This window comes from Littorina saxatilis, unplaced genomic scaffold, assembly GCF_037325665.1.
Source record: "Littorina saxatilis isolate snail1 unplaced genomic scaffold, US_GU_Lsax_2.0 SUPER_6_unloc_1, whole genome shotgun sequence".
NCBI classification, from domain to species: Eukaryota; Metazoa; Mollusca; class Gastropoda; order Littorinimorpha; family Littorinidae; genus Littorina; species Littorina saxatilis.
This window is the reverse complement of record NW_027125698.1, coordinates 437,854-450,045: the sequence shown is the minus strand read 5'-3', so window position 1 is coordinate 450,045 and position 12,192 is coordinate 437,854.

The following is a 12,192-nucleotide window of genomic DNA, read 5'->3' as shown; positions in this document are numbered from 1 at the left end:
ATACAAAATCAATGTGTGTCTTTTTCGCCTCTCCTTCAGTGTTGTAAATCCTGATTCATCGTACAATTTTTGGTGACTCGTACCACGAACTGCACCTATAATAGTTCTAATGGCATCAAGATACAAGTTTTCTAATAAAGTAGCTAATCTGTCAAAACAATTGTCCCAAATGACGTCAGAAAAATCAAAAGGGGGAATAATAAAAGATGTATACATAAGTTCAAGTGCCTTTCGGCTAAGGCGATACTTATAGGACCGAAAACATGAGAGAAGAACACGTACTTTTGATATAATTGACTGAACATGTGATTCCCATTTGCAGTCGTTCTGAATCAGTACACCAAGATGTTTGTGAACGTGGTTTTCTCTCAGAATTGTTCCATCAAATACAAGAGGAAGGGTTTCAGGCATTCTATTTCTTGAAAAGGTCATCAAATCTGTTTTTAAATTATTGAAATTAACTTTCCATTTTTCCGCCCAGTGTGCAATTTTGTACAATAATCAGCCACTTGCACTCATGGCAGAATTACCGAGTTTTTTGTACGTGCCACTGTGGTGACACGGAGGTGGCACAGGAATACCGTCTCTGAGTCTGCACATAAAGTTGACCCGTGTCCGTCCCGGTCTGGATTCGAACCCGTGAACCTAGGATCACAAATCCAGTGCTTTACCACCTCGGCTACCCCCCCCCCCCCCCTCTGAATGTTATGTTGCAGTGCGGAGAAACCGAACAGAACGTGGGCGCATCCCCCATCCTTCCAGGGCTCAGTGCACCCTCCACAGCTGAGGGAGGAGATCTGACCACGCCCCACCACCCTACAGTACGGCCTGTGGAGGAATTGCAGAACACCCAGCCCCCCCCCCCCCCCCACACACACAAACACACACAAACACGTACGTAGGCACCCATACGCACACGCACGCGCATACACGCGCACGTGCAAACACACGCACGCGCGAGAGCACGCACGCACGCACACACGCGCGCGCACGCACGCACGCACGCACGCACATGCACATAAATAATACGTATACACACACACACACACGCACGTATCTTACCATCCATCTTACCCCCCCCTTGCCTCGGCCAACAATTTCTCACCCGAACCTCCATTGGCATTGGTGAAGCCGAATCAGCCACAGAATAAGCAGACAGTGATTGAAATATCGTTGCATCACGACGCGAAGGAATGGTAAGTTATCTACAGCCGCAGCAGACAATGTTGCGAAAACGTTCACCGGCGTGATAAACACAGCTTGTTATCAGCAGTTTGACAAATGCAACACCCCCTATCGCTTTCTTCACCCATTTCGTTTTCACGGTTTCGCCAATACAGGCGTTCCCTGTGTTACGAGAATGACAGAGACTCCTTGAGGTTTCATCTGAATGGAATTTTTGAGTTTTCGTGAATAGTTGCAAATTTTTTCAAATGGGTCTTGAGTAAAACGGCATCTTCTGTGTAGAAGTTAAACTTCCCAAAGATCTCCTTGGACCTAGGGTATTTTGGATTGGTTGACAGTAGGTAAAAATACGGTTCACGCAAAACGGCTGAACATGTTAGATTTCTGAACAGGAGCTATAGGAGTTTGACAAATTGAACACATCCACTATTGCTATGTCTCCACGATGTTGCAAATACCGGTACAGGCGGCTCTTGTGTGCTGACAGTGATAGAAGCGAATGTCTCTGAGGTTCCGGGAAGACCCGATTTGATTGTTGTTGAGGGTTTTGAACGGTTGTCAATTCTGCAAACTTGTCGTTTGCAAAACGGCTGAACATGCTACATTTCCTTGATAGAATCTTAATTTCCGTAAGGTTTCTGTTTTGGTGCGTGATCAGTTGCCAATACAGTACTTTAAAGCCTGTCCCATGCAAACTGACCTATAATGTTTCCTTTTACTGAATGCTAACTTAATTGACATCAAGAGGTTGGAAGTCGGCAATCACAGATGTGTGGAACATGTTGTTGAATCAGACACTCCTCGGACACACAACAACAACATTATCGACACTGGCTTGCCTTGTTCTTACGCACAGGAGGGCATCAACATATTCGTCACAGTGTGGTACTCTAATTTACAAAAATGAGCTCTTTTTTTTTAAATAGTACGTTTCTTTTCCACGAGTAAACTGTGGTAATTTCTACGGTCGGATGGCACCATTTATAGCTTCTTCGGACAAAAAAATGTTCGGGGGGGGGGGGGGGGGGGGGGGCAGAGTCGGGTGCATTACGCCCTCGGTTTACACTTTACACCCACCCCACCCCCTCCCTTGCAAAGTAACTGATCGGCGCCTGCGTTCTGATTGGTCTGATATACTAGCACCAACCAACAGCATAACACGCAGCTGAAAAGAAGAAACTTTCTTTTTATTCAATATTCTGACACACAATGATGAACCGTTCTTTGGCATAAAACATTATCGAACACCGGCAGCATCAAAAACAACCTCCAGCGAAGAAGCCAGAAGCTCTGAGAGTGCAGAATGATGTCTGTGTCAGGGGATAGTGAAGGCTTCCTCAGTCTATCGGTCCTCAATATCTCGAACATCGCACACGGTTTCACACGGCGTTTTAATCTTCCTTTGCGTCGTCGCACAAAAGCTGCCCTTGTTCCCCAATGTAAACGCACCTAAAGCTAGTAGCAGATCAGCGAAACTAACAGTAACAGACAAACAGATTACCAAGACGAGAGAGGATTTTTCCTTTTAGTTCTTAATAATAATAGTATTCGTATAATTAATTATAACGCCTTTTCCTTGGAGCACGACATGCCCGTGGTACAGATCTGCTATTAAAAAAAAAAGTAAAAAAAAAGGAAGTAAGCGCTCTAGATGCATACGGCATGACTGTGTAATAGAGTAGTGAGTGTTATTCGGAACCATTCTCCTGGCGCCTGAGAGAACAACAAGCATTGAAATGAACAAGCGAGCGACTTCCATCCTCCTTTCAAACTCCCTTGGTACAGATTCAATCTTCAGTTGTGTCTTTTTCTTCTGCAAACATCCGTTCACGGGAAGAGAAGTATAGATCTTAGGGGTCTGTATTTTGTGTGACTAATATTCAGGTGAACATGGCACACTCCAGGGTGGTCTTGATTTTGCAGAGTTGTTTAAATCTGACAAACTCCGCAGAAGAGTTTTTCTTCCCAGTCCCTAACTCCATTTAGAAAAAACCCACATCAACCAGAAATCTTATACTCAGTAAATTCAATGATATTCTACTGAGTTTTGAGATCAATGTAATGATCTGTTTGTCTGTTCGGTTGTCTGGCTGTCTGTCTGTTTGTCTGTCTATCTGTCTGTTTGTCTGTTTGTCTGTTTGTCTATCTCTTTCTCTATGTTTTTCTGTCTGCCTGTCTGCCTGTCTGCCTATCTGTCCCTCTGTCCATCTCAGCCTTTGTTTATCTGTCTCTGTCTGTCTGTCTGTCTGTCTGTCTGTATGTATGTATGTCTGTCTGTCTGTCTGTCTGTCTCTCTCTATCTCTCTCTCTCTCTCTCACACTCTCTCTCTCTCTCTCTCTCTCTCTCTCTCTCTCTCTCTCTCTCTCTCTCTCTCTCAGTCTTGTATTTGATGATTATAAGAAACTTAAGATTCTACCATTAAAAGAAAGATTTAAATTAAATGAAGGCGTGCTCCTTCACAAAATACTTTCCGGCCGTGCACCACGAACTTTCGTTGCAAACTTTAAAGTCAAACCAAACCGAAAGTTTAACGTCCCAATTCCAAGGATAGATCTCTTCAAATCAAGCTTAGCCTATTCTGGTAGCGTCCTGTGGAATTCTCTCCCGGAATTTGTGAGAGTCCCAATGAGTCTCAATACTTTCAAAAAACACCTTTCACTGTATTTAATGTTAAATTACGAAAAATCACAGTGATGGAAGACTTCGTTTGGTTATATTTTCATTTGTCCAAAGCATCAGTGTTCATTATATCCACACAAACCACTCAAAGCTTTGATAACACATTTACTCATGCATGTGTATTCAGCATTGTTTTCACTACGTTACATATACGACGCTTTATATTTGTGTATAATATGTAATGTGTAAATATTCATATGTTGTTGTTTTTCTCTACCTTTTTTTCTACGTTAATATCCGTGTAAATATGCATTTTGTTTTCTCTGTCTCCAAACCTGGTCAGGTGTCAGTGGTTTTGCCCCCGCCGTTCCGGTAGACGTGTCGCCGCCGTGTTTTCTTCTTGTCCACGAAGATTTCACGCTTGTCGATCTGAGGTGGCATCACGTGACTGGAATACGCGTCACGGATTGGTGAATGGTCACTGGAATAGTAATTGTGGAGGCGACGCGAGGGCGATTATCAGTTCCATGAATCGGTGTCAGTGGTGGCGAACCGCGTTGGAAAGGAAAATATTGTTCCCAGTAGAAAATGATTCGCAGCGTTTGCGATCAAGAATGACTCCAGCGTGACTGAGAACTTTCTGTTGTGGACTTAACCACCCGGCGGCGTCTTTGTTAGGTTAACAGCCACACTTAAAATCAGCGCCACCTCGGATTAACAGGTCTCGAGATATACACTGTACGTATGTTCTGAGAGGACTCTATGCGATAAAGACATCTATCTACCTTTTCCTTTCAATTACGAGTATATTCAAGTTTCGTGTAAATTTAATTTCTCGCATCTGGTAGACATGAACTGCCGTAGGTCTGTAGAGACTTGTACATGGGATAAGATCATCTTTCCTCTTGGACATATTCAAAATATGTTTGTTTTTAAAAATGGATGTGTTCCTGTTCTTAATGGAAACGTTTTGCTAAGTACATTTTTATTTTAAATCTTAAATTTTGTGTGAAATAAATACAAACGAAAATCCCCAGACAGCGAAGAAAAACAGCCCCGCTGTTCAAGTTTGAAACGTCGAGGGATAGTCTTATTCTATGTAAAAGCGTAAACACATAATTATGTGGTGCAGAAATGACAAAAAACGCACACACCAACACGCTGGACTGCTCACGTTTCAAAATTCAGAATAAAAAAAACCAAGAATTGAAGGATATTGGAACGTTTAATTATTGTTACGTTTTGTTTTGTCAATAGTTAAACGTTCCAATAACATCATTATGTAGTGCTTTAGTTACAGGCTCGTTAACAAAGGACAGAAGGCGTCTTAAAATCTTTGTTCTCAGAGGCGCAGCTGCTGTTCACCCACTGCGTAGCAAGCACTATAGACTGGTGTGATCGTGGCAATAAAGCCAGATATAAAATTATCACATGAGCATCAACAGAGTTGTATGATCGATCCCCGTTCCTGCCTGGATTAAGATAGCAGTTAAATGGATGCCTCGAAGACCACGAGGATTGACCAACAAACTTTCGGTTGGCTAATCAACCTCACAGCCAGAGCGATGAACTGTCAATGCTTCATTGACCACATACATGTAGATGACCATCAAAGTCAAATCAACCTTACGGCCAGAGCCTGTCAATGCTTCATTGACCACAGAGATGACCATCAAAGTCACAGACGGACATCTGTTTTAATCACACCGCTTACAGACCACAAACGGGCCGATGGTGAAGGATAATGGCCATTTTGCCTTTTTCTTCTAATCGTTTGACCCCAGGCTTCATTTTAATTGCTTTTTATTGAGGACAAGAGACCTTTGCACTGGCATCTTTGGGCTGAAGCTGGATAGTCCTCGGGCTACCATTCTAAACAGCCGGTCACGTGATTTGCCGTCAGGCGATTTACTGATGATAATTGAGCCAAGGGTCACAGTGTGATATGTTTTCTATATCGTCAGTTTTGATTAATCGTTGCTAACGTTGACTGAAATGTGCTGCTTTGACTTGCTCGTACCGATTGCATTACAGAAAAATATGCCGAGAACACCAACCAACCAACCAAATAACCAACCAACCAACCACCAACCAACCAACCAACCAACCAACCAACCAACCACTACAACAACAACAAACAAACAGACGAACGGACGGACGAAAGGACTGGCTGGCGGACGAGCGAAAAAAAGAACGAAAGAAAGAACGAACTAACGATCAAACAAACACTCACAAAAAAGCACACAAAAACTCACACACACACACACACACACACACACACACACACACACACACACACACACACACACACACACACACACATGCCCGCGCACGAACAAACTCACAGATAATAGTGTCAGAAAACCAATAAACATGTTATCAGAAAAAAAACTGACACACATATAAAAACAACATCAATAAAAATGCAACATGAAACATACTTTACCTTTGGTTTTCTTCCCTTTTTCATTCCAAATGAAATTTTACCGCGTCGTCAACAATTTTCAAATGTCAAACAATCTCAGCCAGAAGCGCAGCTGAGTCAAACTGAGTATCCTATTACATGTAGTGCCTTCTGAATTCATCACTGAGTCTATATATAAGCTTACCTCAGTTCAATGTATACACGGCCTTTAGACAAACTGTGTATTTGAGAAAACAAAATTCTTCTAAATTTCTTTCGTATTTATACCAAGGGAATTAAACCACTAAATTCCCATGGGTGAGGGGGAGGGGTGAGGGAGTGAGGGGGGGGGGAGAAATGTAAACAAAGGAATATTTTGTTAAACCCACGTTACTAAAGAGTAAGGTCAAACGGATATAATGTTCTGGATTACAGACACCATGACCCACATTTGGCCAAGGTTGCCCTACATTCAAGACAATGGATTATGTTAAACTTATGTTGACATCAAATCCGACAGGCATATGTAAAAACAAAAGTATTTGTTTTCACAATTATTATATGAATGCAAAACGACATGCATATCGTAAAAGTTAATAATGCAGTATCCTCATTGCATTCTCATCTTTCCATATACTGTATATGTATAGCCAGCAGTTTTAACTATAGCCTTGCAATGATTGCTGTGTACGAATACACTGCAGTTATTAGACTTAACGTGATCTGAAATGAAATATTCTTCAAACAGAATACAAAAAATGTTGCTTGAATCTTACCTAGCAGCCTCATTTCAGGTTTCTGACTGCAAAAACGTGTATAGTAAAATTATAAGCTGCTTTTATCATACTTATGACGCGATCCAGAATAATTATGTCATTGTCGATCGCCTTTACACTTGGAGTCCAGCTAACAATATGAAGCTGGTGGTCTTTTGTAGAGCCTCCACGAGACCATGCAGCTTGTCTTGGAGGGTCGTCGCCCTGTCATCAGTCAGAGGCTGGATGTTCATTTAATATTTCATAAGTGGACCTGATGATTCACGAATATAGATATCTTTTTCTTCGTTAGCTTTCGCGTACGTTATTATAATATATTTCCCCTTTACGCCTCGCAAGCAATGTGTGACCTCAAGCTTTGTATGCTGAGTCGTATGCACTTTTGAAAGAGATCACGGACAAACCCTGTGTAAACCTTCCTCATCACAATGCCCTGCAAGAAACTAATTAATTCATAAACACTTCCAGCTATGCACAGGAAGCAGGCAGGTTGTTGATCTTTGGTATGTGTCCAAGTGGAGAGCTGTTCGTATCCCATGTTAAAACACAAGGTGCATGTGAGATAGCGAGCAGAACTGTTTTAATGGGAGGGCTGTGCTTTTAAGTACAGCACATGCACACACAAAATCCAAGCCTTTCTCACTAGACACACAATTTTACAAAATATATCTTCCTTTATATACTACACAACATTGGCATCCCTCTTTTAAGCTCTCCCCCCCCCCCTCAATTTAAGAGGTCCTTCCTTTTAAGACCTTGTCTTTTCACTTAAAAAAAAAAAACCGTCATAAGCCCTGTAAATGTACCCCGATTTTGAGACTTCCTCCTTTGTAAATTTTGTTTTTCCTCCTTTGTAAGACTTGATTTTCTCAGATTGTTTAAGGTCTTAAAAAAAAGGGGGGGTCCACTGTATTAACCATAACTGATCCGTCTAGGCTTGAGGAACTGCTGAGAGCATCTTTCTATTTGGTCACGTACCTGACGTCATCGGCCTGGCTACTATTTGTGCAGAGCGGGAATGTTTTGCAAAATGACATTTCTAACTGTTCAAAAGCTCACGTCAAACTGCAAAAATGTAATCAACAATACAGTGTGTTTAGGATTCTGGGTAATGAGACAATCTTTCCACTTGGACACATACCCAGACTGCACAGCCTGATTGCCGTCTGTGCAATTACAGGGATAATTGTTGATTACATTTTGCAGTTTGAGGAGGAATGTTTCTTCAAACAGTTTTGGCAGATTTGCATCAGTGACAGAAGTGTCAAACCAATCGTTTTCTGAAATCCAAACACCACATTTTACAGTCTAGAGACATCTTGCTTGCTGCCGCGCGAGCCGAGAAAATGTCCCCTCTTTATCTTCACTGGGCTGGCTGCAAAACCCCTCAGCGCGGGGGTGTTTTCAGACACGTCAGACACAGGGTGACTACTGGGACACATAGCAAAACGGAAAGAAGGTACAAGATGGTGGACATCTTGTCCCGAATTCGGCACACATTATTCTCACGACGGGTTGTCTTAAATTAGTTTTTTTGTCAGCCATTCCGGCCCGCATGGTACATAAAACAAATGCCAATTACAATTATGAAACTATGAATAAATTACACGATAAGCTCAGCATTTATTGTGGGAATATGTGACCCTCCACCACGAAATGAGTCGCATGTCACCTCGCGCGGTTCTGCGCAAGGCTTAATATAAGTCCGGGGAGTGTCTGGTAAACAGTGTGAGGGTCACCTTAGTCACAGGCTTATAACTCAAACAGTTGTTGCTCTTTTTACACCCCCGGTATAGGGGTGTGTATAGGTTTCGGTCGATGTGTTTGTTTGTTTGTTTGTTTGTTTGTTTGTTTGTTTGTGTGTTTGTGTTCGCATATAGATCTCAAGAATGAACGGACCGATCGTCACCAAACTTGGTGAACAGGTTCTATACATTCCTGAGACGGTCCTTACAAAAATTGGGACCAGTCAAACACACGGTTAGGGAGTTATTGGTGGATTAAAATTATACAAGGACTTATAGAGGGACATCTTAATGGTCAAAGGGAAATAACCATTCTCACTCAGTCACTGCCACCAACTGAGAAGGTTATTTCCCTTTGACGGGGGTGTTTTTCCTACCTCGGAGGAATTTCTTGTTTAAAACGGTTTTCACCACTGGATAGAGCATAAAAATCTCTTTAGGAAAATGTACAAATATGAAAATCATGCAAAGGTGACATGCGACTCATCCCGTGGTGGAGGGTCACATATTATAATTACATTTTTATTTGTCCACATAACCAGCACGTTAAATTTCGGATTGTATATCATTGTAATTTGCCTGTCAGTTGCAGTCATTAAGTTGATAGCCTGACGTGCAATAAAACACTTTTTAACAAGAATAACATGTCAATGTCATATTACGTAATAGCTTTAACCATTTGTTTGCTTTAACGTCTTCCTTTATACACTGTTAACCATAACTGATCCGTGTTCGGACTGCAGAGGGGGGTGTTGCAGGTAGCTCTGTTTCCTCCTTGGGGATGAAGCTACCAGGGGAAGGGATTGTGTTGGAGGTGCGGGTAGAGGGGTAGCCCTTCCGGTGCTCCCCCTTGGACCTCCCTAGTCTAGGACCCTGGGTCTTCGCGAGGTGGCCATTGTGGCGTAATCCCTCCGGACTAGCATAACGTTTCCCTATCCCAAGACCGACCGTGCGTGGTCTATGACCACATCCTCTACGAGGTGACCCTATCAACTAGGCAGCGCAAGCCCCTAGGCGAAACACGGCGGATCTAGAGGAGAGAACCTCGATAAAAAAATTGAGCTGCCATGAAGACGGAGCATGTTGGCTGAGGACAGCGGGCAGACCTTCTGTGCCGACACCCATCTACAGGAGAAAACCAGGCATGCACGCATCAAACCCAACATGGCCATACACAAACGGACTGCAGAGGATTGCAACATATCAGCTAAATTTATGGAACGGATGACGTGATCTGGAGCTAACATTTCATATCCAGAATTGAGAACTCACGAGTACAAACATCGATATATTTTTGTGTCTGTCAACGAGTGCTTTGTTCAAATATTTTCTCTGTAAGCCTCCATGGAAAAATATGACCTCAATATTCATATGCTGAATCATGTGCACTTTTGTAAAAAAAAAAAAAAAAATGTTTCAGTGCATGCTATTTTAAGCTACCATCCTTCACCTGCTCACGATCGTATAAACCATCCGAGACCTGTGGAGGATTTGCATACGCTTAGCGCATCTTTTCATCTGAACATACACCATATAGCCTGAATGCTGAACGCTGTGTTGACCGCTGCGCTGACCGCTGTGCAGAGCTGACATTTTGTTGCAGAATGAATTTAGTATTCAACACCCTGCTAAAATGTGAAATTGATTCAGTTAAAACAGAATCCGTGTAAACAAAATACAAAGTATACCGAGCAACAAAAGAAACGCGAATTCTCTTCAGAGATACGTTTAAGTTACATTTGAAAATTGAATTGATAAAATACCTGACATAAAAACGAATCGAAATAAAGGTGAAATGTTCTTCTAACACTGTACTTTGGCATGGCATCGTCTTTTGTTGTCCTGGGCAACGCAAGCCTCGCCAGAAGGTCATTATGGCGTATGACCCCCACTGGCGGAGTTGTCGACAGTCTGACATCGGCGCCTCGTGAACTGGATGCGTTAGATGAAACCATTTCCCGACCAGGGCCAAGAATAAGGAAAAACACAGGTCCAAAAGTTTGGTTGAGGCCATTCCACCCCACACCATCACGTTTAGTCCACCCTGCGCATTGTGTTCCGTGATGCAGCCATCAACATAACACTCACCCTTTCTTGTCCACACTCTCACGAGCTTCTTAACATGATTAATGCAGCAAGGGTCATCATATCAGGGGAACAAATGTTTCGTTTTTGCCACCAGTTCCAGTTTTATGATTCTGGGCCAATTGATGGCACTCCACGCCATGTCTTTGAAGAATAACTTGTCCTCTAGCTGGACAACAGTGTAGGAGGTTTTGCTTAGTCAGTCTTCATCGCGCTGTCTGGCCACTGATGGCACTCTGGTGGTTCCCAATGATGCTCCCGGCAGTGTCAGTTGCTGTATGGAATCGATCTCGAAGACGTTGTCGCAGGAATTGGAGATCTTGTCTTATTCAGGTACCGCGAGGTATTCCACTGCGTTGTGTAACTGCAGTGCTTCCATTGTCAGCAAAATATTGCTGAAAGTGATAGACTGTTGACATGTGAACATTTAAAGCAGCTGCCACCGCTTCTGTGTCTACCCCAGCTTTAAGTCGACCCGCTGCTCTCTGGCGTTTTGCTGGTGTCTATCTTGACACCCTGGCCGTTTAAAAATTAAGACTGACAGCAAGCGTGCCATAGTCTCTTTTGATTGCTAATGCATCAGTGAACATATATCACACACCAGTTTTCTCCTGCTACGCTTGCACGTGCTACACGCGTGCATCATGTGTTTCACGTAAAACCTGCTTGTCCCGTGTGTCGAGACAGTTGCAGCATTGAAATAATGACACAGCAGCTTCATTCAACATGCCTGCATAACCCGTTTGTGGTTTGATAATCCTAACTCTCAAATTGTTTGAGTTTTTTTCAAATAAAAAATGCAAAATATTTTCGCGTTTCTTTTGTTGCTCGGTATATTTAAAAACCTGTGGTGGTGCACATTTTCTTTGTGGCTAAGTAGAAGACTGTTCATATCCCATGAAAAGGTCTGTACTGACAAGCATGTGGTTGTGCACATAATTCCTTACACGGACCAAGAGAGATATTTGACTATCTCTGCCATAGGTGACCAAGTTATCCCATTACAAAAGTGTTTACAAACGTGTGGTGGTGCACAAAAACAAACACACGTACACTGGAAGCATTTTGTTTTGTTGTAATGATATCTGCTACAGATGTCCAAACTGACAGATGCTCTTATCCCATGAAAACAGTATGTACACACCTGAGGTGGTGCACATGATTCCTTAAATGGAGAGGAAAGCATCTTCAACGACCTCTGCTATTTGTTGCTAAGTTGACAGGCGCAGTGGCGTGGTGGTAAGACGAAGGCCTCCTAATCAGGAGGTCGTGAGTTCGAATCCCGGTCGCTGCCGCCTGGTGGGTTAAGAGTGGAGATTTTTCCGATCTCCCAGGTCAACTTATGTGCGGACCTGCTAGTGACTTAACCCCCTTCGT